The sequence below is a fragment of the Aegilops tauschii genome, chromosome 5, assembly GCF_002575655.3.
Source record: "Aegilops tauschii subsp. strangulata cultivar AL8/78 chromosome 5, Aet v6.0, whole genome shotgun sequence".
NCBI lineage: Eukaryota > Viridiplantae > Streptophyta > Magnoliopsida > Poales > Poaceae > Aegilops > Aegilops tauschii.
This window is the reverse complement of record NC_053039.3, coordinates 316574834-316581564: the sequence shown is the minus strand read 5'-3', so window position 1 is coordinate 316581564 and position 6731 is coordinate 316574834.

The window sequence follows — 6731 nt, the reverse complement described above, 5'->3', positions numbered from 1 at the left end:
ATAGTTGCAAGAGCAATAGTTGGCGAGATGACCATGTGACGACACATTGATATAGATCAAGATGATGGAGATCATGGTGTCATGCCGGTGACGATGGAGATCCTGACGATGCTTTGGAGATGGAGATCAAAGGCACAAGATGATGATGACCATATCATGTCACATATTATGATTGCATGTGATGTTTATCTTTTATACATCTTATCTTGCTTTGATTGACGGTAGCATTATAAGATGATCTCTCACTAAATTATCAAGGTATAAGTGTTCTCCCTGAGTATGCACCGTTGCGAAAGTTCTTCGTGCTGAGACACCACGTGATGATCGGGTGTGATAGGCTCTACGTTCAAATACAACGGGTGCAAAACAGTTGCACACGCGGAATACTCAGGTTAAACTTGACGAGCCTAGCATATAACAGATATGGCCTCGGAACACTGAGACCGAAAGGTCGAGCGTGAATCATATAGTAGATATGATCAACATAAATGATGTTCACCATTGAAACTACTCCATCTCACGTGATGATCGGACATGGTTTAGTTGATATGGATCACGTGATCACTTAGAAGATTAGAGGGATGTCTATCTAAGTGGGAGTTCTTAAGTAATATGATTAATTGAACTTAAATTTATCATGAACTTAGTCCTGATAGTATTTTGCAAATTATGTTGTAGATCAATAGCTCGCGTTGTTGCTTCCCTATGTTTATTTTGATATGTTCCTGAAGAAAAATTATGTTGAAAGATGTTAGTAGCAATGATGCGGATTGGATCCGTGATCTGAGGATTATCCTCATTGCTGCACAGAAGAATTATGTCCTTGATGCACCGCTAGGTGACAGACCTATTGCAGGAGCAGATGCAGACGTTATGAACATTTGCCTAGCTCAATATGATGACTAGTTGATAGTTTAGTGCACCATGCTTAACGGCTTAGAATCGGGACTTGAAAGACGTTTTGAACGTCATGGACCATATGAGATGTTCGAGGAGTTGAAGTTAATATTTCAAGCAAATACCCGAGTTGAGAGATATGAAGTCTCCAACAAGTTCTATAGCTAAAAGATGGAGGAGAATAGCTCAAGCAGTGAGCATGTGCTCAGATTGTCTGGGTACTACAATCGCTTGAATCAAGTGGGAGTTAATCTTCCAGATAAAATAGTGATTGACAGAATTCTCTAGTCGCCATCACCAAGTTAGTAGAACTTCGTGATAACTATAGTATGCAAGGGATGACGAAAGTAATTCCCGAGCTCTTCGCGATGCTGAAATCGACGAAGGTAGAAATGAAGAAAGAGCATCAAGTGTTGATGGTTAACAAGACCACTAGTTTCAAGAAAAGGGCAAAGGGGTAGAAGGGGAACTTCAAGAACAACGGCAAGCAAGTTGCTGCTCAAGTGAAGAAGCCCAAGTCTGGACCTAAGCCTGAGACTAAGTGCTTCTACTGCAAAGGGACTGGTCACTGGAAGGGGAACTGCCCCAAGTATTTGGTGGATAAGAAGGATGGCGAAGTGAACAAAGGTATATTTGATATACAGATTATTGATGTGTATTTTACTAGTGTTCGTAGCAACCCCTCGGTATTTGATACTGGTTCAGTTGCTAAAGAGTAGTAACTCGAAACGGGAGTTGCATAATGAACAAAAACTAGTTAATGATGAAGTGACGATGTGTATTGGAAGTGGTTCCAAGATTGATATGATCATCATCGCACACTCCCTATACTTTCGGGATTAGTGTTGAACCTAAATAAGTGTTATTTGCTGTTTGCGTTGAGCATGAATATGATTTGATCATATTTATTGCAATACGGTTATTCATTTAAGTTAGAGAATAATTGTTGTTCTGTTTACATGAATAAAACCTTATATGGTTACACACCCAATGAAAATGGTTCATTGGATCTCGATCGTAGTGATACACATATTCATAATATTGAAGCCAAAAGATGCAAAGTTAATAATGATAGTGCAACTTATTTGTGGCACTGCCGTTTAGGTCATATTGGTGTAAAGCGCATGAAGAAACTCCATGCTGATGGGCTTTTGGAATCACTTGATGCTTGCGAACCATGCCTTATGGGCAAGATGACTAAGACTCCGTTCTCCGGAACAATGGAGCGAGCAACTGACTTATTGGAAATAATACATACTGATGTATGCGATCCGATGAGTGTTGAGGCTCGCGGCGGGTATCGTTATTTTCTGACCTTCACAGATGATTTGAGCAGATATGGGTATATCTACTTGATGAAACATAAGTCTGAAACATTTGAAAAGTTCAAAGAATTTCAGAGTGAAGTGGAAAATCATCGTGACAAGAAAATAAGGTTTCTATGATCTGATCGCGGAGACAAATATTTGAGTTATGAGTTTGGTCTTCAAATTAAAACAATGTGGAATAGTTTCACAAATTCGTGCCACCTGGAACACCACAACATAATGGTGTGTCCGAACGTCATAACCGTATTTTATTGGATATAGTGCAATCTATGATGTTTCTTACCGATTCACCGCTATAGTTTTGGGGTTATGCATTAGAGACAGCTGCATTCACGTAAAAAGGGTACCATCTAAATTCGTTTGAGACGACACCGTATGAACTATGGTTTGGCAAGAAACCAAAGTTGTCGTTTCTTAAAGTTTGGGGTTGTGATGCATATAAGAAAAAGTTTCATCCTGATAAGCTCAAACCCAAATCGGAGAAATGTTTCTTCATAGGATACCCAAAGGAGACAGTTGGGTACACCTTCTATCACAGATCCGAAGGCAAGATATTCGTTGCTAAGAATGGATCCGTTCTAGAGAAGGAGTTTCTCTCGAAAGAAGTGAGTGGGAGGAAAGTAGAACTTGATGAGGTAACTGTACGTGCTCCCTTATTGGAAAGTAGTTCATCACAGAAACCGGTTCCTGTGACACCTACACCAATTAGTGAGGAAGCTAATGATGATGATCATGTAACTTCAGATCAAGTCACTACCGAACCTCGTAGGTAAACCAGAGTGAGATCCGCACCAGAGTGGTACGGTAATCCTGTTCTGGAGGTCATGTTACTTGACCATGACGAACCTACGAACTATGAGGAAGCGATGATGAGCCCATATTCCGCAAAATGGCTTGAGGCCATGAACTCTGAGATGAGATCCATGTATGAGAACAAAGTATGGACTTTGATTCACTTGACCAATGATCAGCGAGCCATTGAGATTAAATGGATCTTCAAGAGGAAGACGGACGCTGATAGTAGTGTTACTATCTACAAAGCTAGAATTGTCGCAAAAGATTTTCGACAAGTTCAAGGTGTTGACTACGATGAGAGTTTCTCACTGGTATCTATGCTTAAGTCTGTCCGAATCATGTTAGCAATTGCCGCATTTTATGAAATCTGGCAAATGGATAAACAAAACTGCATTCCTTAATGGATTTATTAAAGAAGAGTTGTATATGATGCAACCAGAAGGTTTTGTCAATCCTAAAGGTGCTAACAAAATATGCAAGCTCCAGCGATCCATCTATGGACTGGTGCAAGCATTTCGGAGTTGGAATATGCGCTTTGATAAGTTGATCAAAGGATATAGCTTTATACAGACTTGCGGTGAAGCCTGTATTTACAAGAAAGTGAGTGGGAGCACTACAACATTTCTGATAAGTATATGTGAATGACATATTGTTGATCGGAAATAATGTAGAATTATTCTGCAAAGCATAAATGAGTGTTTGAAAGGAGTTTTTCAAAGAAAGACCTCGGTGAAGCTGCTTACATATTGAGCATCAAGATCTATAGAGATAGATTAAGACGCTTGATAAGTTTTTCAATGAGTACATACCTTGACAAGATTTTGAAGTAGTTCAAAATGAAACAGTCAAAGAAAGAGTTCTTGCCTGTGTTACAAGGTGTGAAATTGAGTAAGACTCAAAGCCCGACCACGGCAGAAGATAGAAAGAGAATGAAAGTCATTCCCTATGCCTCAGCCATAGGTTCTATAAGTATGCCATGCTGTGTACCAGATCTATTGTGTACCCTACACTGAGTTTAGCAAGGGAATACAATAGTGATCTAGGAGTAGATCACTGGACAGCGGTCAAAATTATCCTTAGTGGAATAAGGATATGTTTCTCGATTATGGAGGTGACAAAAGGTTCGTCGTAAAGGGTTACGTCGATACAAGTTTTGACACTGATCCAGATGACTCTAAGTCTCAATCTGGATACATATTGAAAGTGGGAGCAATTAGCTAGAGTAGCTCCGTGCAGAGCATTGTTGACATAGAAATTTGCAAAATACATACGGATTTCAATGTGGCAGACCCGTTGACTAAACTTCTCTCACAAGCAAAACATGATCACACGTTAGTACTCCTTGGGTGTTGGTCACATGACGATGTGAACTATGGGTGTTAATCACATGGTGATGTGAACTATTGGTGTTAAATCACATGGTGATGTGAACTAGATTATTGACTCTAGTGCAAGTGGGAGACTGAAGGAAATATGCCCTAGAGGCAATAATAAAGTTATCATTTATTTCCTTATATCATGATAAATGTTTATTATTCATGCTAGAATTGTATTAACCAGAAACTTGATACATGTGTGAATACATAGACAAACATAGTGTCACTAGTATGCCTCTACTTGACTAGCTCGTTAATCAAAGATGGTTGAGTTTCCTAGCCATAGACATGAGTTGTCATTTGATTAACGGGATCATATCATTAGGATAATGATGTGATTGACTTGACCCATTCCGTTAGCTTAGCACTTGATCGTTTAGTATGTTGCTATTGCTTTCTTCATGACTTATACATGTTCCTATGACTATGAGATTATGCAACTCCCATTTACCGGAGGAACACTTTGTGTGCTACCAAACGTCACAACGTAACTGGGTGATTATAAAAATGCTCTACAGGTGTCTCCGAAGGTACTTGTTGGGTTGGCGTATTTCGAGATTAGGATTTGTCACTTCGATTGTCAGAGAGGTATCTCTGGGCCCACTCGGTAATGCACATCACTATAAGCCTTGCAAGCATTGTAACTAGTGAGTTAGTTACGGGATGATGTGTTACGGAACGAGTAAAGAGACTTGCCGGTAACGAGATTGAACTAGGTATTGAGATACCGACGATCAAATCTCGGGCAAGTAACATACCGATGACAAAGGGAACAACGTATGTTGTTATGCGGTTTGACCGATAAAGATCTTCGTAGAATATGTGGGAGCCAATATGAGCATCCAAGTTCCGCTATTGGTTATTGGCCGGAGATGTGTCTCGGTCATGTCTACATAGTTCTCGAACCCGTAGGGTCCGCACGCTTAAAGTTTCGGTGACGATTGTATTATGAATTTATGTGATTTGATGTACCGAAGGTAGTTCAGAGTCCCGGATGAGATCGGGGACATGACGAGGAGTCTCGAAATGGTCGAGACGTAAAGATCGATATATTGGATGACTATATTCGGACATCGGAAAGGTTCCGAGTGATTCGGGAATTCACCGGGAGAAGTATTGGGCCTTATTCGGCCATACGGGAATAGAGGAGAGAGGCCAGAAGGAAGGAGGCGCGCACCCCCCCCCCTCTGGTCCGAATTGGACAAGGGGTGCAGCCCCCTTTTCCTTCTCCCTCTCCCCCTCTTTCCTTCTCTCCTACTCCGAAAAGGAAAGGGGAATCCTACTAGGACTTGGGAGTCCTAGTAGGACTCCCCACACTTGGTGCGCCTCCTCTAGGGCCGGCCTCTCCCTCCCTCCTTTATATACGGGGGCAGGGGGGCACCTCTAGACACAACAATTGATCGTTTGATCTTTTAGCCGTGTGCGGTGCCCCCCTCCACCATAGTCCATCTTGATAATACTGTAGCGGTGCTTAGGCGAAGCCCTGCGTCGGTAGAACATCATCATCGTCACCACTCCGTCGTGCTGACGAAACTCTCCCTCAACACTCGGCTGGATCGGAGTTCGAGGGATGTCATCGGGCTGAACGTGTGCTGAACTCGGAGGTGCCGTGCGTTCGGTACTTGATCGGTCGGATCGTGAAGACGTACGACTACATCAACCGCGTTGTGCTAACGCTTCCGCTTTCGGTCTACGAGGGTACGTGGACAACACTCTCACCTCTCGTTGCTATGCATCACCATGATCTTGCGTGTGCGTAGGAAAATTTTGAAATTACTACGTTCCGCATCAGAAAATGCCAAACAGAGACCGAGCTCCATGGAGGCCTTAATTTGAAAACATCAAAATTCAAAAAAATTAGTTTTAAAAAATTCTGAAAACAAATACACATATACCTACATAGATAATGTACGTTTGCAAATTTTCAGGTCAAAATACGTTAAAATGGGAGCTAAACAAAAAAGACAAATCTGAGGCTTTTTAGCATATGTACTACTCAAAGTCAATGGTTTTTTTGTGCAGCTCACAATTCAAGGTATTTCATCCTGAATTTTTTCACACATACACATTACATCCTTGCATACATGTGTATTTGTTTTCTGATTTTTTTAAATTGGGAAGTTTAAATTTTATTTTTTTCAAAATAAAGGTCTACATGGAGATAGTCTCCAAAACGCCCTACTCTAAATTTTGTTAAGAATAAAATTAGAATATGAGAATAACGTCTCTCCACATTCTTTTCATACATGAATGGTAGCATACCTAATCGTAAATGTAGGATGATTGCTTGTAATAGTGGACTGTGACCTTCTGCCTTTAGGGGAATGATTTGTTG